Source organism: Poecilia mexicana, unplaced genomic scaffold, assembly GCF_051168715.1.
Source record: "Poecilia mexicana isolate PSO_F unplaced genomic scaffold, ASM5116871v1 scaffold_4, whole genome shotgun sequence".
Taxonomy (NCBI): domain Eukaryota; kingdom Metazoa; phylum Chordata; class Actinopteri; order Cyprinodontiformes; family Poeciliidae; genus Poecilia; species Poecilia mexicana.
This window is the reverse complement of record NW_028263373.1, coordinates 25,952,013-25,972,480: the sequence shown is the minus strand read 5'-3', so window position 1 is coordinate 25,972,480 and position 20,468 is coordinate 25,952,013. Positions and strand designations below refer to the sequence as shown.

The window sequence follows — 20,468 nt, the reverse complement described above, 5'->3', positions numbered from 1 at the left end:
TCTTTCGCCCGTGCATTTTAAATGTGTGGAAAAACAGTAATTAATGTCTGTGTGGGACATTTATTGAGTCAGTGTCATAGAATTCGGCCTCCCCCTCCCCTGCACATTGCTACAAATTGCCGGTCAGCTGGCTGAAACAAGACTAGCAGTTTTATACTTTATTGATTCATAAGGGGAAATTTCCTTTTTGTTGACATGCTACTCCCATCCACAGTGTAACATATGAACAAATACAAATGTACAAGTTTGTGATATAAAATATGCAACACAAGTGTGAAATTACAAGTAATTTAAATATGATATATAAAATAAACTGAACTTGTGTTTCAAAGTATCTATATACATGGAAATACAGTAAAAATTTCAACAAAATTAATTTTGCATTATTCTCCCCATTTAAAACTTTCAGTCAGAAGAAACGTTGGCAAAATCAAAACATTAGTTCAAACCTAATCTGCAAGGTTTAAGGATCATTTTGGTCAAACCATGAAAAGAAAAAAATAATGTAATACTTTTTTAAATAAAAGAAATTTGATTATGTCACAAATTTTAAATATATATTTAAATTTTTTTTTTTTTTTGGTGTGAATCCCATGTAGCCCAAATGAAGAACCACCAGATGGAAAAACTTATTGGTCAGACCATAATTCAGATAAATTTTATCCGTAATCAGGCAAAGTGTTGTCATCCAGCCTGTTTTATTGATATTTGGACTGATGGGTCATAGATGATTTTTTACTGTTTTGCCAATTTTGTTGTGCAATTCTCTATGGCTTTGTATTTTTAAAGGGGCAGAGTCAGGTAAAAACGTTTTTGACTTTTACATCGTGTTATAATGTTATTCCTCATCAAAAACAAACCTGGAGTGTTGCCTTGATTCTTTTATGCATGTCTTGAGAAATCTCCATGGCAACCATTCAGCTGTGCAAAACAACTGGGTAGCCCCAGCTCCGCCTTTGAGGTGCAGCGTCCACCCAGCCCCTTCAGACTAGCCAGCAGCAATTAGCAAACACCTGGTGGAACTGCACATCTGCTGACATCATAGCAGCTACTTTTCAGTGCAGTGCTAGTAAAAAAAAAAAAAAGAAAAAAGAAGTTATTAAAGGGTTAATAGAGGAGCCATATTGTGATGACTTCCTGAAGGAGGAGTTTCAGAAAGAGCAGGATTGTCTTAAAGAGACAGAGGCCCAATTTCAAGGTGTTAAATTAGAAACCAGAATTTCTTTTAAGTCATATTTGATGTATATAGCATTTTCGTTACAACTGAATTTAACAGCTACTTTATTGTGCTATAAAATTTAACTTTGTGGCTGGAAAACAAAGTTAAATTTGTTAAATTTGGTCTTTAAAAAATATTCCATTTTGCTGTAAGAAAAAGAGAGGATAATAATAAAGTGAAACTGATGCAGATAAAAACAATGCATGTGCTCAGGCCTGGTAAAGGCCAATAATTAGTTCAAGGACAATAACTGGCATCCAAAGAGGCCAGGTTATCTATTTAATTAGCTTGGTAAGCTAAAGAAAAGCCAACCCTTGCTCGGGTTAAGAAGAATGAGAGCTAAGCTGCAGGCCTGGCTAACAGAGAGGCTGCTGAGTGGGAACAGGGCGCGGGAGTCAGGATGATTGAACCGGGCTGTCTTCGGGGAGGGGGGAGTTACATGTGCTAATCCTAATCAGGACCTGTTCCCTGCCATGTAATGGAGTAGGAACAAGCTGAAGCTCGGCGCTGGACATGCTGGGGCTACATTAGTGAGGAATGTTTTCCAGCGCGGGACACCGTTTCTATTACGCCGCCACACGCGGCAGGAAGAGGAAGCTGTCACTGTGAATTAGCCGCAGTGCGTGCCGTGCAAACATATCTTGTGTAATTGGAATAAGGAGGAAAGAAAAAAAAATAAGAGAGGGGAAGGCTTTTTGCGATAACACTCGGCTCGGCGGTATGTTGGAGACGTTATGAAGCTTTTAGCAAACTGTCAACCTTCAGGACAAAAGGAGTCTTACACAGCAGCCTCCGGAGGCTGTTTCGTTTACTCACCATACATCATCCCGGCTAGCCGAGGCTACAACTCATACTTTCTCTCTTTCTACCTCTCTCTCTTTCGGAGCACTTTGGTTGAAGTTTTCTTCTCCTTAAAACAAAAAACCTGTCCAGTTTACCTGATGATATCGACAGCTCTACTGTAAAATCTCCTGCCGTCAGAGGTCAAAAACACGATGTTCGAGTCGGCTTCCATCTAAAAGGGAGTAAATCTCAGAGCGGAATCACTTTTCTGACAATAATTTATAAATTATGCACCGCTTGTGTTTGAATTCAGAAAGGCTTTCATATCTCTTCCATTAACTCAGATTAAGATTTCATACTGATGCTGGGGGAGAATGCTAGCAATATCCACCCCGCCTCCCCTCACACACACACACACACACACCCTCTGTCTCATTTCAATGAAATTTTTATTAGTAGCTTTTTTTTCTGTAGTACACTCCTGTTGGGATGTCTGTGAATCTGAAGCTCGGCTTTGGACATGAACTCCCCTCAACCTGCCTGCCAGTGGCTCTGAAGGTTTCAATAATTCATGGGCTCAGGCGAACTCAGCCATGAGATTCCAGCTGCAGAGGTTTAGCTCTAATGTAGAAATTGTGAACGGATGAAAACTGGGATGTCATAAGTAATACATCCGATCCGAGAAGGGGTTTTTTTTGTTGTTGTTGTTGTCATCCGGGATGGGGGGGTGGGGGGGGGGGACATGTGACTAATAAATTAAAATGAATAAAACAAAAGAGAGGAAAAAGGCATTTAAGACACAACACTCCTTCATTCTTCCTCTTTGTGTTTGGGAAATGAAAAGACCCAAAGCTATAGGGCTAAACTATATCAACCTTAATCTCTCCGTGCTCCCGTTGACTCCTCATTGTGTGCGCTCTTTGGCCCTCTTTGTGCAGCCATCAATACAAACAGGTCCCCCTAATGTCATCCCTCTGAAGAAATGGGCATCACACCACTTACACTTTATAGGCCAAATCCATTTATTCGAGCATCTCGCCTTTCTCTCTTCCCCGCCATCCTAACGGAATTCAAAGCATTCGGAAAATCTGTCCATTCAGCGCTGGTGTCCCTCCATGTTTCCCTCCCCCTGAAACACGCAAGGTCAGATGAGATGGGTCTGATGAACTTTCTCTTTTCTTCCACCGCTTGCAATCTATAGCGCTCTCCCCTGAGCCATATGTCGTCCAGTGTAGTCAGGACTGTTTGTAATGGCTCTGCTAACAATGCACTCTTTGTGCCAGATAAGGGGAAGGAGAAAGCTGGATGCCAGGGGGCAAGAGGCAGAAGAAACACTTTTAGTGCCCGCTTATATATCTTTTTTTTTTTTCCCCTTCCTCCCCCATTCCATTATACAAATGGAGTCTGCTGGAAATATTTGTCTTGACAAGTAGTTTAGCATTGCTCCACGTTCCGCTGGCCTCCATGAAAGATTAAGCCATTTAAGAACAGATGCTAAGGCGCTTTCTGCTGCTGAATATGCCGTGTCTTCCACTGACATTTCTCAGTTTTTGTGTTCGTAGCATGTGGATTACTTCTGTCTGTCGATATCTGACGTTAGAACGGAGCCTCTGTTGATGCTCTCCCACTGTATTTTGGAGGGTTTTATTGCCGATATCAACGCTGCTCCTCGGGGAGCTCTGGGGTAAGTGTGCCCCCCAGCAGTCCGGCCCCTTAAGAGACCCCCGCTGTATGGGACTTGAATGCAGTCTTTGCACTTCCAACATATCAATATACAGAACGCTCTCAGGAGACTTTTTCCTCTCGCACTTCAACAAGATTCATCAACGCCAGACATCACTGTTTATTACAGAACTGTAGATCTTAAATATCAGTTGTGGTAAACATCATCACACAATCTAGACATGAACCCTGCCGACCCCCTCCCTCCCCTCAGCCCACCTTAAGAAAAAACTATTACAGTTACAGTTTAGTTACTGGAAAGAAAGTAAATAAATATCAACAACAGATAAACTGGATATATGACATTTACTGTTATAGGATATTTTGCTTGTGCTCAAAGATGAATAAATTGTAAATTAACTTAGACATTCAGTTTCATGTATTCCTTCTCTTAAATATTGTAACATTGTTTCACTGAAAGGTAATTTGTTTGTTGCTCGATTAACAATCAACAGTAAAAAGAGAAAAATGAATGAATGAAAAATTCTGAGCAAATGGTAATCTTAGTTAGTATTTAACTATAATCAATAAAATCTAATAGAGAAATGAATCAATCAAAATTGAACACATGATAAAAACAAGCTAAAGGAGAGGGGAACTGAAGTTGTTTTGAATAAAATCTTAACTGGATGACATTTGTGACTGGTCACATCAACCTCTCAGAAAACTCCTCAGATTTACAAGCAAGCTGATTTTAAACACAAAGTTTCCATTTTAAAACCTCTGAAACGGCACAGAGTACAGAGTGGTTTCTTCATAAGTATATCTTGCATAAAAACAAAAATTACTATTTTCTTTTTTATCAGTTTCTAATCTGGCAACTTGTTTGCATGTCAAATGTTTGTAAGTGCCAGATCCAGCACACACCATGAAAGATATTTTCTAGAAAAAATCATGGAAGAGTGACTGGGTGAGACATCAGGAAGAACCTGAGCCAATTAGGTTACAAGAGATTTCATATGCTTAAATTTAGGCAAATATTTCCAATGTATTATCCTTTTACAGAAAGAGAACACATGGAAAGAACCATCAACCCAGAGTTTCCCCCAGTGTTTAATATAAGCCTGGCGGGCCACCAGGCTTTACTTCCCCACCCCACAAGGCTAAGTGTTGTTTGTTTAAAATAGGGTTTTTTATACAACAGTAACAGTAAAGACAGATTAAGCTAAAGTTTATAGTCGCCATATTGAACTGGATGTGAGAGCGTGGGCACCAATTGTGCTCTCCCTGCTTCTGCCAGTTGGCCTCACACACTATTTCCAAATTATGATGCCTGCTTGTACACCTCCAAATTTTTGTAACATTTTTTAATACCAAAACGCAGTGGGCCTCTGGTGGACCGCCCTAGCTCGCGGGTTAGCAGTTTTCTACGGGAAACACTGAACAACCGTGTAAGATATCAGATTAAACCCCCAGTAACTACTTATATTTAGATGAAATGCATAAATCAGTTCAATATCCCAGGATTATGTGTTCAGGGTGAACATGCAGACTTAGGAACTCCTGTTGAGTTTTAGCAACTGTACATGAGCAACACAGATATTACAATGCAAGTAGATAAACATTGCACAGAATAGAAAGCAGTTCATATTAAAGACAACTCTAAGCTTGATAATTAAACAGTTCAGATTCTGAACGGCTAATTAAATGTGTCCTGTAGTGGCAGCTGATGCAGGCCGTGACACCTCCATTTTGATTCATATTCCCATCGTCCTCCTCAGGGTCATGGCAGCTGCGGAGCCGTCCCCAGCTGCCATGCTGCAGGTGGCATAGTACACACAGGACAGGCTCCCGGTCTGTTCCCGGCCTACCAGCAAGGCAGAAGACAGACAAATATGTTCAAACTTGCAGGGCGTGTAGAATTTGGAGTGAATGTCCATGTCATACACGAATGCTTTTGCACTTTTTGGGAAGAAAAACTAGTGCAGGTAGAGGGACAACCCAGACAGGCGTCCAGCTGAAGCCGTTTTACTGTGAGGTGACGGCGCTGATGGACGGTCATCAGAACCACCGGGTGGAGGTGAATGGATGCATCCAGCTCATGAGATATAATGATATTTGCACTGAGAAAAAAACAAAAAAAAAACAGTATAGGGCAGAGGCTCCCAAACTGTGGGGCGCCCCCCATAGGGGGGACGCCGTGCCATTGCAGGAGGGTTGCGGGAAGCGTCTGGATGGATGGAAAAAAAACAAAACAAAAAACAAAAAAACGAACGCCGTATGCGCTTGGTTTTTACCTTAGAATGGCCAACTCTCTGTTATTCCTATGTCAATTTGATACAGTAGAGGCTTCCACACTTCCCATATCTGTGTCCTCTGTCACTTTTATCAGCAGTTAAAACTGTTTAACCCGTTAACATGTAGTACTGTTTTTCCGAGCCGCCTTTAAACGCAATATTAGAGCTATGACGCTCGCGCTGGGTTTACACCTGTGCGGCAGTGAAGGAGACCTGCTGCTGCTGTGCAGAGCTACGCAGGTGTGTTAGAATCATGGCAGTAAACCAGTAAAACACAAATAACTTTTCACAGTTCGTCACCCTTGTTCGTCTGGAGCTGGGAGTCTCTAAGAATCTCTCCACCTGCCCCCCTTCACTCACACACATCGTTCAACTAGACAGCTGTTTGTAAGCCATGAGGGGGGCCCAGAAATAGTTTTGAAACCACTGGGGGAACCCAGGAGAAAAAGTTTGGGAACCACTGGTATAGGGCAAGATTTGTTACAATTTTCTGGAAAAAGAAAAACAATTCCTACTTTAGAATACATTTTTAAACAAATTGTTTTTTTAAATAACTTATTCTGAGTGAAGAATTTATTTCACAACTCTGAGTGTACCTGGATGAAATGAGACATAGTGAAAATAACACTTCATTTCTATTTGGGATTAATAAAGTTATTTTTTTCTTTTTAATTTAACTCAGTTATGATTTTATGTCTGTCAAATATTTCAGAAACATGCAAAGCTTGGGTTTTTGTGATTTTTAAACAAACGTTTTTATACAGGGTTAGCATAGCAGAGTTCTGTCAACCTTTCTGTCAACTTTGTCAAGGTAATAGGATATTACAAAAAAACTACTTTATTTTATACTTCAGAATAAGAGTCTGTAGTGCAGGCTGTCAAGCTAAGAAGCAGACATCTTCACATCCAAATAAATAGGTCCAAACATAAAGACCACAAGCAGACTAGGTTTAAACTGCACACTTCTGCTAATTAATTAGCAGAGCTAAGTTTTTATTTAGTTCTTTAGCACTTTTGCTAACTCTAAAAATGTTTAGCACACGTAGCATTAGGTAAATACATTTTTCCAGACAAATTCTGAAGCACTAATTTATGTGGTTGTTTTGTAAAGCAAGACAAACATAAATATTTGAGGTCATAAGAGAGCATGTAAATGATAATGTCATCTTTAAATTGGTGTTCGAGGGTTGAAGTATTTGAATTGAAGTTTGTGTTTTAGTTTTAGCATTAGCGTTCTCTAAATACCGTATTGGTGTAGTGCGTTACCATCAGCAGAACTAATGTTCATGATTAGTGCTTCAAGTTTAGCACAACAAATTTTTTAGCTAACTTTTTAGATTAGCCCAACCAGATTCTTAACTAGGATCTGATAGTATTGTAGAAGGAGTTACAGATTAGACAAAGACATGGAGCTAATCACAAAACATAAATGATAGAAATTCTAATGAAAACATAAAAAATAGCTGATCAGAAATTTTAAAAATAACTGGATTAGTCCCAATAAGGATTTTTCTGTTTTAGCAAAATATGATTTAAAACTAGCAAATTATTATTGCTTTCAAAACTAATACTCATTTATATTGCTCTGTTTGGAGACATGTCCTTATTTTCTATCAGAAACAAATTTCTTGATTAAAATAAAAAATAATGTCACATCTAACTGTCATGAGTATGAATAATTTTGGATTCGCCTCAAATTTGCATGTTGGCAGGAACTGGATAAAACTTTACAACTTACCAGAAGGTCAAACTGATCGATTCATATGTCAGTGTTAAATCTGTCTTACTCTCAAGGTTTTTCAGAGCAGCGCTTTTCTCTTTGTAATTTGAGAACAGTCCATGTGCAGAATGACTGGAGACACTGTCATAGTAACGGCGGACTCTGTGGTTTGTTGTTGTATAATTACAGTGATATTGGCGCGTCTAAAGGCACGGAGAGAGATCCAGGGGCCGAGCCAGCAGAAGTCCGGGTCAGTGTGTAAACACAGCTGATTGTCTGGGACAGCCTCGTTATCTAAAAGTCGTTTCCATCATTAACACGAAAGGACACACGTCTCCTCTGGGAGTAGCCGGACAGCTTCGGGGTTAAAAGGCACATGCTGAACTATCAATATCTTCCACTAATTGTATGCTTTTTAATTAGAAGCATAATCAATTATGAAATCGTTTGTTCTTTCGCTGCAGTACAGCAGACTGGGCTTCAAGTCTGCAAGCAATGCAACAGTAAAAAAAAAAAAAGAAAGAAAAAAGAAAGAAAGAAAGAATGAAAACAATTAAAATGCGCACCAGACATAGGACAGCACATCATTTGCATAATTTATTTATTTATTTATTTATTTTATTTTGAGTCTGGGCGTTCCTCTGACGGAGAGGAACTTGATCGTTTGACCTCTGCATCGTTGAACTGCGACTGATGCGCTTAATCGTAAGCTGTCACTTCCTATCTTAATTAATCCTAATAGACTATTGATGCGACACAACTGTTAGGCTTTATAATTAGTATTACAATTTAGACCGGATAATCTAACAGGGCAGTCCAATTACTCCGGAGGAAATGGAAAGCTGTCGTTATGAAACAGCGAGTGCACAAAGAGAGAGAGAGGAAAAAAAGAAATGAGCGCTGTTCCCTGCTGAAGGAGAAACTCATGCATACATTAGACAGTAAATGACAAAACATTCCCCCTGCTAATCTCATCAGGCATTCAGTGAATTAGGGAAACTAATTGAATTGATTGCTGCTATCAATAACAAACAAATCTGTTGAGTTGTCCATGCTCATATAATCTGACCTGATTCCTTCAGCTGTCGCTCTCTGTGAGAACGCCGCCATGCCACACGAGATCTGCCCGACCGGCCCTTTAACGCATCTCTGTGCTTCCACGGTGATAGGGCAATTAATAAAAAAATATATGTTAATAGCAGCTTAATTGGTGTGCAAGGGCGGCTTGACGGGGGGCCCGCGAGGAACAGAGCGGGGGCCTGACATATGGTCCCCTTTCCAGGATTTGAGTGTACCACTAAAAACAGGAGCCTGCTGGTTTTTTTTTTTTTTTTTTTTTTTTACATCAGTGATGTCACCACTTCCTTTCATCTCCTTAAGACAATATCTGCTGTCTTTTGGCTTTATAAGAAAGACAACAATCAACCTTCTGAGTCCAAGCAAAAAAAAATGAAGGATTATATTTGAACAACAACAACAACAACAAATCCATCACTGAAAGCAGCTTCACGTCTCAATTACACACAGTGAAATTCAGATCACACTACTTTCTGGGATTTTTCCAGAATAATGGTGACAGAATGATAAATTATTACAGTAATTTTTTATTTTATTTCAAAATGCAAGCGACTTCATTCGTAAAGTCGCTTGCATTTTTTTTTCCTTCTTCTTTTCTTCTTCCAGAGTGACTCAGTGAGCGGCTCCCGTTTATGTTCTGCTATGGCGGCGGAGCGCTGAACGATGCCAAGTGATTCATACACAAATGACCTGAGGGAGGCAGCAGTGCAGCGAACAAATGTGAGCACAGGGCCTCACACTCTGAGCGTGCTTTAAAGGCCATTTACATAGTGAAATCTAATTACCTCAGCTCTATGAGAGAGTATTTGATCTCAATCTTAAACAGAGCAGAACATATTAAGATTAAAAAAAAAGAGGAGGGAGAGGAATGAGGAGGAAGGAGAGGTGGTTGTGTTGGGGGGGGTTTCTTAGATGGAGGTGGCTTACTGAACAGAGGATTCAGCTTGTACACAATTCAGCGCTCTCCTTTTAATTATTTTCCAACACAGACGAAAAGGGGGGAGAACACTGATTTATTTGTGTCCCTCGAGACAATACAGGCTCAGGAGACGGAGGAAGGGGGGAATGAAAAAGAAAAAAAAAAAGAATGAATTCTGGTGGATAGTGCAGGGTGAGCAAAGGAAGTCAGGGTCACACAGTGGAGCTCTGAGAGGCAGTGAGTTTCAGAGTAACAGCGTGGTTTTATTTTTATTTTTTACATGAAACGCCACCGTTCATTCTCCTGTGGCCCCTCACACAGGAGATAATAACATCATATAACATCATACATATTATTCTTTTTCAAAACTATTTCAGAAGTCTCTTCGGTCCTTAAATGACGCCTCAGACTGTTACATTTCAAACTGTAGTTCAACCAAGTTGTCTGACTTTAAAATGTGAAAAACACAGACAGTGATTACTTTAGATAAGAGGCAGCATTCAGCTTCTATGCACCACGAATCTGGAACAAACGTCCAGAAAACTGCTAAACAGCTGAAACACTGAGTTCCTTTAAATCAAGACTAAAAAGCAGATGCTTTTGACCCATAATCACTGGAATATTGACCAACATATTTGATTGATGATTTTGATGATGGAACTTGACTAAATGTAATGTTTGTTACTGATTTTTACAATTGTTGACTGTGTTTATGATGTTTTTTATGTTTTCATAACATGAAGTAATTGATAAGTGGCAGTTATTTATTTCCCTTAAATGGTACTTTTACAAAATTATCAATGTGTAAACTTAGCCACAAAGTTCCAGATATACATTTCTAGAACTTTCTTCACCTTATCCATAGGAAATAGTTCAAAATGTGATCGCAAACCATGTTAGCCATGTATGTGTGTAATACAGGGACTGAAAAAATACCAAAAAAAAAATATTTTGGAGCATGACCACTAAAAGTTTTGGCACATCTAGCAACCTTTCACTCTTCACTTGGGCTGAGGACTGAACTTTTCCAAACTCTTCGCATTGATTTTCTGGCAAGGTAAAACCTCTAAGAGTGATTTTGACAAACTTTTTTGGGAAATTTTAAAATATCATTGATTTCCAAACATCAATTGAAAAAAAAAAAAAGATATTTGGGGCACCCCCAAAACTTTGAAGCCCTGGGCAGCTGCCGTGATAAGCAACACTAAATATATATATATATATATATATATATATATATATATAATATATATATATATATATATATATATATATATATTATATATATATATTACCTAATATCATCCAACTATCTTCAAAGATTAACGATAGTCAGTCTTGCAACAAATCTGAAGTGGCCTGACTGAAGACGGTTGCTGTATGTATCATCACATACCAACAGACTATTACTATCTGCTGGATGCTGGATGACATCAGTTTTTGGAAAGGTCTGCTAATCAACCTCATTTGCTGTTGCCACTCTCCTTAAATCTGCCTAGTGGGATGATTGGAAAGCAGAGAGATGCTCATCTTGTTTCCTATTAGAGATAAACTTCCTGCATCACTTTGGACTTATCTTCTGCATACATACATCTATGCACATGGCAAGCAGCTCAGGTTTTTGCGTCAGTTCTTCCTGTACCGTTCAGCCTGTCCAGTGTCGGACACGCCGCATACATCAATTTGGTCCATTTCCAGGTTATAAGCTCATTTCCAAAGGCCACTTGGTTTTATGAGCGAGTTGCAAACAGAGGAAACACATGCATGCATTTCCTCTGTTTTACATTTAACTACAACATCAAACCCTTTTGTTATTCCAACATAGTTCTATAATCTCCGTTTTTCTTTCATTTTCTTTTAACCAATACTCATGGATCGACTTGTGCGTATAGCTTTGCCCTTATTTGAAATTACAAAATTACAGCTTTCTGAAAATAACTGTGCTCTTTGAGTTCTTTGTTCCTGCTATTGCAGCAGAATTACATATAATTGTAGTCACTCCATGAAGATTCTTTTTTAGCTTTGACCTTTAGTGTGTAGTAATAAAGAAAATGATGGGGGTTGGGGGGAGCCTCTTTGCTGTCTGTGAGAGACAGACAGCACTTCAGTCCTGCAACCTGCACTGCTACCCGGTTCACCCTAGTGTCTATATCGTTTTATTTTACCTACAATTACTATGAATATCATTTAAGAACTCACGTTTTGACTTTTAATGCTAATAATCCTCCATCCACCTGACCACACCGTTATCTTTCAGACCTCAGAGGTCTACTTCACTCACTAGAGAAAGCTTTTTTTTCTCCTCTTTTTGTGAGTTTTTCAACCTTTCAGCACATCCAAGTGTGTAATCATGTTTTTGCAGCACAAAACTGACTTTCGCTGGACCCAGCAGGGATCTGGAGCACAATAACATTTGTAGGAGCCTATGGATTTGCCGTATAGAGAGAACTTGTTTGGAAGACGTTGGCCGTTAGAGTGGTGCTTTGTGAAGCCAGCATGCCTCGAGATCTAATAGCTTCACAGGGGAGAACAGTGAGGATGACTTCACTGTATCATCCAAGGGGTGAGGGTGTAAGGGATGTGGGGAGGGTGGTTAGGCGAATGAGAGAGCGCGGCGAGGCGAGGCCCTCCGCTGTTCCCTTAAAGCAACATGAGGTTCGCTCCTTCCCAATAATCTGGGCTGGGACCTCAAAGACACGATGGGGAGCATTGTTGTCTCCCCCCACCCGCCCGTCCCCGGCCCCCCGGTCTATGCACGGGCCCCGACATGTGGTACGCTGCTCATTTCCGTCGCTTCCCATGGCTTCTTGGAGACTTTTTCAAACAGTGAATGCCGGTTTGGAAACTAAAGCCCACAGGAGCCTTAGTGTTTTTTTGGGTGTTTTTTCCCCTGATATTGGCCGTACTTCAGATTACCACACAGACAGTTTGGTAAAACAGTCAAAAATATGGCAAAACAGTTTAAACTGAAGGATTTTATTTGTTCATTTCTCATTCCTTGAAAATTTTTTGTCCTTGATCTGAAGGTTGAAAATAAAATAGTCAAACATAAAAACATTACAAAAAAATAAATACCAATGTTATAATAAATAACTAAATAAATTAAACAATATGTGGATCTATAATATTTACTAGTGGGAGGACTCAAAACTTTTAATGGAGTTAAATGATTAGAAGGGCAGTATTTTCCAGTGATATACTGCCATTTCTTTAGCACAACCAAATAACTATATTACCTTTATTTGTTATAAAATATATCACACACAGATATAAGAAATCTGACTTTGTAATTTAATGCCTTGAAGTTGGGCTTCTGTCACTTTAAAAACTCCTACTCTTTCTGAAACTCCGCCTTAAGGAAGTCATCACAACGTGAAGATTAAACTGTGTTTCACATAGAAGCTGTGAAATACAGCTTCTATGTTTCACTGAGAAGCTGCTCCTATAAGGAGCTCAGAGCAGTTCCACCCAGTGTTTGCTAAATGCTGCTGGCTAGTCTGAAGGAGCTGAAGGGTGAGTCGTAGGGAGGTGTGCTCTGTGAGGCAAAATTTTAGAAACTGATGAGGGGAAGGAGGGGCTTCGTCCTCAACGGCGGGGCTAGGGATAATCAGTTGTTTTGTAGAGCTGTACAGTTGCCATGGAGATTAAAGGATTTCTCAAACATGCATCAAAGAATCAAGGAAACACTCCGGGTTTGTTTTCGATGATAGAATAACATTATGTAAAGTTCAAAAACAGTTTTAAAAGAGGCAGTTTAGTTAGTTATTTTTATTAAAATGTAATTAACTAAATAAATAAATAATATGACACACACACACACACACATATATATATATATATATATATATATATATATATATATATATGAGAGACTCATACCGCTCTGCAGCTATTCTTGATGCAATTTAATGTTATTCTTTCATCAAAATATACCTGGAGTGTTGATTTGATTCTTTCATGAATGTCTGAGAAGTCCTTTAATCTCCCATGGTAACCATTGCCTAAACACCTGGTCTCACAAAGCCCCGCCTCTTTCCACAAAGCTCCTCCTTGGAGATGCAGTCTCCAGCCTCACAGAGCACACCTGTCCAGCAACTCTCCCACTCAGCTCTGTTCACACTAATGCATCCACTCTGTCAGATCCATGTGTCTGGTTTTCAGCACCACGATAAAAAGAAATGCCTCTGAATGTCTTTAAATCATTAGATCCTTTCCTCAGCTTACGAAGATTTTCTCACCCTCTCTCCTTTTATGTTGCAGGCAGTTAATGTACTTTTTTTTTTGTTAATGACCCACTCAGTCCATCTTACGAGGGCTTAAAGCATTCTTATCAAAAATTAGAGCTTTCAAACAGCTCTATTTAAAAACAGAGGCTGAAAGCAGATTTTAAATGTTAATCATTTTCTATGTTCAACCTGGGGCTTGCCTCAGCCTATGAACTGAAGCTTAAAAAGGTGTGGGCTTAGTCTGGTCTGAACATTGTTATTTTTTTTCATATCCAAGCTGCAGAAAATCCAATTATTAGCAACAGCCCAATTACTTTCCCTTCATATTCAGCGGCTCAAATCCAAGGTTGGCTTTACGGATTAGCGAGGTTTACCGATGGACTCCGAAAAAAAGGAGGGGAAGCAACAATATCGAATTTCCTGGCCGCCCGCACTCTTCCGGGATTTGGAGTCGGAGGGTGACATGATCATTGAGAGGCGGAATAATGACAGAGTAAGTGACGGAAGGAAGGAAAGAAAGGAAGAGGGACGAGCCGGAGAGCGGTCTCCAGACGGCGGATCAGTTATTTGAGGTCAAAAGTGCAAGTAGGGCCCGTCGATGGAGACGGAGTCACTAATAAAGTCATATTGACTTTACAGCTGCAGCTAATGCTGAGGAGTTACTCCACAACTAAAGCGCCGCAGTGTTTGGAAGTCAATTAGGGGGTGGATGAAGTGTGTGGTTCAGCTGTCACTTTTAACCTGGGTGGGATAATGCTGGCTGCTGACCTTTGACCTTTGACGAGTCCTCTGACTTCTAGCACCTGCAGGTTTCCTCCGTGCAGGAGCAGGATGTAAACACTCTGAAGAGTTGAGCTGTCATGATTATAGGTGAGTGTGAATTAAGTAGAATATCATTTGCTGTGTTTCTATGCTATAAAAAGTTTTGATTTACGTTAAATATACATTTCTATTAATGAAGGAGGATTGTTTGAGTCACGCCCAGCTCCAGAGGGAGGAGGGGCAGAGTAAACGAGCTTTTACTTTGAATAAATACATAAACAAATCTTTATGTAGCCTTTCAAATAAAATAACCATGTGGCCGGGCCTGAGTCATTCTGTCCAAAGTCATTAGGAGCCATAGTGGACGGTCTGAAGAGCCGCAGACCCCTGGGTTAGTGGCTCCAGACTCATCAACTCAGGAATGGACTTCACTCAGCAATCCTCTCAATACTGACGCGCCTTTTTCTACCACACTTTGTCCTTCCACATAACATTCAAATAAACTGATTTTAATGCAGCACTGTATGAACAGCCAGCTTCTATAATAATCAACTTTCTTGGCTTACCCTCCTTATGGAGGATGTGACTGTTTGTTGGACGGCTGTCAAGACAACACACATTTTTATTTTATGAATTTGACTTTTTAATGATATTCTAATTGACTTAGTTGCACATGTAAACAAGAGATCTAAACAAAGAATGAAAAACCTACGGCTGACTGTTTTTATTCCAAACAAGCCAAATATATATATTCTATTTCTGACAGTGGGTCAAAAAGTGCCTTGAAATGAGATCCTGATTGAATGAAACACTTGAAGCTTTCTAATAAGGAGATTCATGAATGAAAAGCTGCAAATTTAGTGAAAGCTTCATGATCCAAGTCACACTAATCACAGTGGACAGCCACCAAACAGAACCTGCTCTAATTTCTAAATTTGGAGCAGGTGAAGTCTTTTGGCGGTAATATGTAAGAAGGTATGCTGTTTTGTATTAATGTGCAGAGACTGGGCTGCGTGCTATTCTGTGAAAAATATTACTAATATAAAGCCAGCACTGATGTGAGGCAACGTTACTATGATTGGCTAATTAACCTGCTAATAGCAGTGTCGTCCCTTTAGTTATCCAGTACCCTGTTAATCATTTTTGCTAAGATTAACTAAAATGAGGACTTTCTGTCCCATCCGTCTCTTATAAGATCTATTTCATTCCAACAGACTTTGCTTAATAAGCTGCTCTTTTCATCACTGAAGAACACAAAACTTCATGATGAGGATGTTAGCCTCCGCCGCGGTTTGGACCAGGAAGACGTCCTTCGCAGTAAAGTGAAGAGAAAAGCCAAAAAGGAACGAGTCACAGCACTTGACTGGACGTTAGTCATTCAGATGAGACGCTGTCATTAACTGTAATAACAACCGAGTTGGAAGGCTCTGAATCAGAGCCAGAGCGCCGGGCAGAAACATTTCTGCCCACTCAGCAGACCTTCATTTACATGCAGCAGCATTTTGCTCAACTTTCCAGAGCCGAGACCTCAGTGAAGGCAAAGCAAGCAGGATGGTGAAGGTCAGCCTTTATAAATGGATTTTAACTTTATTTCTGCTTAATAAATCCATTTATCAGCGATTTCACTGACTTCATGTCTGTGCTTTTTTTAATTTTATTTCAGGACGTTTACAAGATGTCTTAACCAAACCAAAATCTATCGTTATTTTCAATATGTTGGGCTGAAATGCATGGTAAGCAACAATATTGCTTATGAAATAAATTTCGGAACAGTATGGAAAGTATAAAATAACATAACCAGTTATAAGTACTAACATTACATCTAGTGATTGAACAACCTAGGTAAAGTCAGAACTTATTAAATGAGTCTATGCATTTTATATTACAGTACATAACCACAGACATGCTGTAATATTGTATTTTTTTTAATATATATATATATATATATATATATATATATATATATATATATATATATATATATATATATAAAAGTGGCTCTAAGCCCTAAATCCCTTTATGACGTGATCAGTCATTCCACTGCTGCCATTAATGTTACCAACATGAAGAAAAAAACATAATTTGTAATAAATTACATAATTAATTGGTAAATAGTGTTTTCAAAATGCTTTTAAACATTTTTGTGGTGTATTTGTCAAAATTAGGCACAATAGGATTCAAAGAAATAATAGCATAGTACACTGTACCAGACAGGCCCCTGGCACAGTTTCCTCCTGGGGACAGTGGTCAGTAGCTCGTATGATAATATTAATATTAAAATCTACAATAGCAGCAGCTCCTTATAAAATAATTACTGACATCCAAGCCATAATGTGATAAGTTTATAGTGAAAAGCAAACTCATGTTTGGTTTTGTGTGAATGGTTCCAGTCCACTGCGCCCACCAGGGTGTTCTGACAAATTATTGTTCTGGTTTAATCTTATTAATGCTGTGGATGCCATGTTCCATGGCTTGATGCGTTTGGTGTCGAAAAGCCCTTTAATTGAATCCCCACAAGTTCCTGTTGAAGTGATGAAAATCCTTTAACAAGGATTTCTGGACAATTCATAACAGTACCGGAACTGACGTTTGAGGAGCAGAAACCTTTTAATGACAATAAATTGAAGGAATATCCACAGCATTGTCAAGGAGAGATTTTAGAGAAGTATCACCATAGTAGGATGGCCAATAAAGAAAATCCCTTTCAGCCTAAAAGGGGTTTTCCAAATGTTATCTATGCGGCCATGCTTACACATTTTAATCCAGAATAAAGTGGACTTTAAAGTGGCTTAACTTTTTATTGCTTGTACATCTTTAGGGCATTGACATGAAACCCTACTGCCATTACCTTCCCCCTTGCTACTATGAGAGTCATCTTTCCTTGCTAGCCTATAGAAATTGTCAATAAATCAATCGAACTTAGTCTACCAGACTATTTGGTGTGAAAACACCGTTAAAATAACCTGGAATGGTGAACAACTAGCTAAAATGTAAAAAAAAAAAAAAAAACATAAAAAACATTCAGTGAGCATACTGTCTATCTGAACTTAAATAATTTAATGGTACAAATATTTCAAACAAAGACCTATAAAACAGTTTTGTAGGGATTCCAGATGTCCAAAAATCTGAGCTGATATTGGAAAACTCCCCACAATAGCAGCGTTTCCATTACAAGCTAGCACAAAACACAATTTTGCAACTGTGGTATATCCATTTAATAAGAAACTCAGTGAATAAGTTTTTTCAGCTGATGGGTCATTAAAAAACATGCCACACTGTCACCCTCCAACTGCTTCCTGTCATGTTCTTCATCATCGTTTTCACCAATGGCAACATCCAGTTGTTAATCATGTGACTCGTGTGATGTGAAAATAAAAAGCGTTTCCTTTGCAGTTTTGTGAAATAAATTAATGCTGATATGGCCAAAAAAAAAAACACCACACCATATCACCAACACTTATCAAAAAATAACTTTTTTTTTTTTTAATTTTTTTTTAAACTACTGAAACATAAGCTGTACTCAGTTTGAATTGAAAGAGGGTGTAATTTATTTTTTACTCTGCCTGCATGAATAAAACCCCCATTGCTGTCCTATTAACTAAACTTACTTTTATAGCCTGACACTGCAACCAGGATTATAACTGATCAACAGAGCATTATTTAAACATTTCTTAATTATTAATAGTCAGTTGTCACAACTTTCAACCCTCCTTGGTGTTTTCATGAGTGTACCTTATGTTTAAGCCGAAGCAAAGTATTAATATGCTTGGCCGTTAATCAGTCAGATGGGTGTATATTATAAGGTTAAGGAAATAATAAAAATGCTGTGATTTAGCAACAGAAATATCATGTCACTGCATAAAAAAGAAAAAGAAAGTGAAAGCAGGCGACGATACAAGTGAGAATGCTCTAATGTCGTTTCCCTCTAGACGCGCAAGCAGTGGAGCATTTAAGTCGCTAGACATACAGCTAAGATTCAGACAAGTGAATTTGTGAGTTAAGTCGCCCCCCCTACCTCCTCCTCAGCGTCTCAAAGGCCCAGTGCAGATAGCGAGTTCCATTAGGAATTTCAAGTTGAATTAAGGTGCTTGGGGAGGACACATTAACACATGTGCCGCTTCTGTAGTTAAATGTCAGAATGGGAATGAGGCCTGCGACTTTATATTCCATTAGCCGCCGCCTCGTGTTTCCCCTGCTGTGCATCTAAATAAATAATCGAGACAGCCTCCAAAACAAGAATCATCTTTTCACAATAATAGAAAATTAATGGCTCTGTTCGGGTAAGTAAATTACACCAAGAGCATCCCGCGGCCTAAATCACTTCTGAGAGACGACGACAAAGGATGCATTATAGGCCATGGCAAAAAAGGAACTCACTCGTCCAGAAAATCTTGAAATCTGAATAAAACGTTGGGGGCTTTCAAGCTCTTTACAGTCACCTTGCATGAAACTCTAATTCAGTTTGGCTTCTTATTAATTCATAAGCCATTAGTAACATATTTCTCTAACAAAAAGCCCCTGACAATAAAAAAAAAGCAAGTGTTTGGTAGAGGCATGTGCAATTACCATTTAAGCATGGGCGATTAGGAAGAGGTTTCAAAGAGATGGCTTAGAGTAAAGGTTTTCAAATATGCAGAGCTGAACTGTCTTATGGGGTATTAGTCAGATATAAATACATCTAAAGTGCATTCTGGTTTTGGTGTGGTGGGTATATCAGCTGTCCAGTTAAATCACGACACTTTGAACTTCTATTACAATGGAAGAGAGAAGTTAGAACTGATCCAAAAGCGTTTTCTGACCCTGACATCCAGATCTTCTGTCATTTTTTTTTCAGCTTAGCTGCATCTGGGATAGTGGCTTAAAAAAAGTTCAACAAGCTGATAAAGACGGTTGGTTCTGTTCTGGAGCATCCTCTTCATCCGACTGTCAAACAACAACTGAGTGTCTTCAGTCAGAGGCTTCTTCCGATCCATCTACTGTTGTATAGACTGCTACAGGAGATCCCTCTGGCCCACAGTCATCAGCATCTAAACTCGGCAGAAACATGCTTAACTAGCGACACACCGATCCACTTTTTTAATTCCGATACCAATACACATATCTGAGGTTCAACATAGATACAGAAAAACAGTACTGGATTGACTTAAATCTCTGTTTTTGGTGTGGTGGGTATATCAGCTGTCCAGTTAAATCACGACACTTTGAACTCCTATTACAATGAAAGAGAGAAGTTAGAATTGATCCAAAAGCGTTTTCTGACCCTAAACATCACGATCCCACATACTATTGTATTTATTACCAAATAATACAGCCTCAGTCTGAATCTTATGCAATTCTATAAAAGCCTATGTCAGCCAATCAGAATGCTTCAAAAAAGAAAAAAAAGAAAAAAACACATGAATTCCTGTTAGGAATTAAACACGGCACAATGAGATTCCTTTGTGTGGACACATATCTAGTTAGAACAACATTTAAATAGAATAAAGTTAAAACACAATACAGTGTTCATTGAGGATCATGTCAAACCAAGTACACAGATACATATGTTGCTGCATCATTTGTCTCAGGCGGTAATGTGCAGTACCCTAAATCTTAGTTTTCCCATCTACACATGTAAACACAGATTTGGAGGTTTCTCAAAGATCCACTTTGGTCAGAGTTTTTGTAAATAATTGTTTTCTAGTGATATAGAACACAATCTTTGTGTAGATGAAAGGTCAAAATGCACAAACATTTATTCATTTTCCAAGATATCTACGTGTGGACGAGGCGTTAGAAATCCGTTATGTGAGCGATGGACTGC

At 39.0% G+C, this 20,468-nt stretch overlaps 1 long non-coding RNA gene across 2 annotated transcripts in view; it reads right to left on the bottom strand.

The window, feature by feature from the left end:
- LOC148160014 (uncharacterized) overlaps positions 1-20,468 on the bottom strand; it is a 161,377-nt gene that overhangs the window by 93,328 nt on the left and 47,581 nt on the right. The window contains exon 3 of one of the 2 annotated variants that reach the window (XR_015762721.1): positions 3,797-5,531. The exons of the other annotated variant lie outside the window; for it this stretch is intronic. This is a non-coding gene — a long non-coding RNA (uncharacterized LOC148160014). Of the gene's footprint in view, positions 1-3,796; positions 5,532-20,468 lie in introns of those variants that run through there. 2 annotated transcript variants of the gene reach the window in all.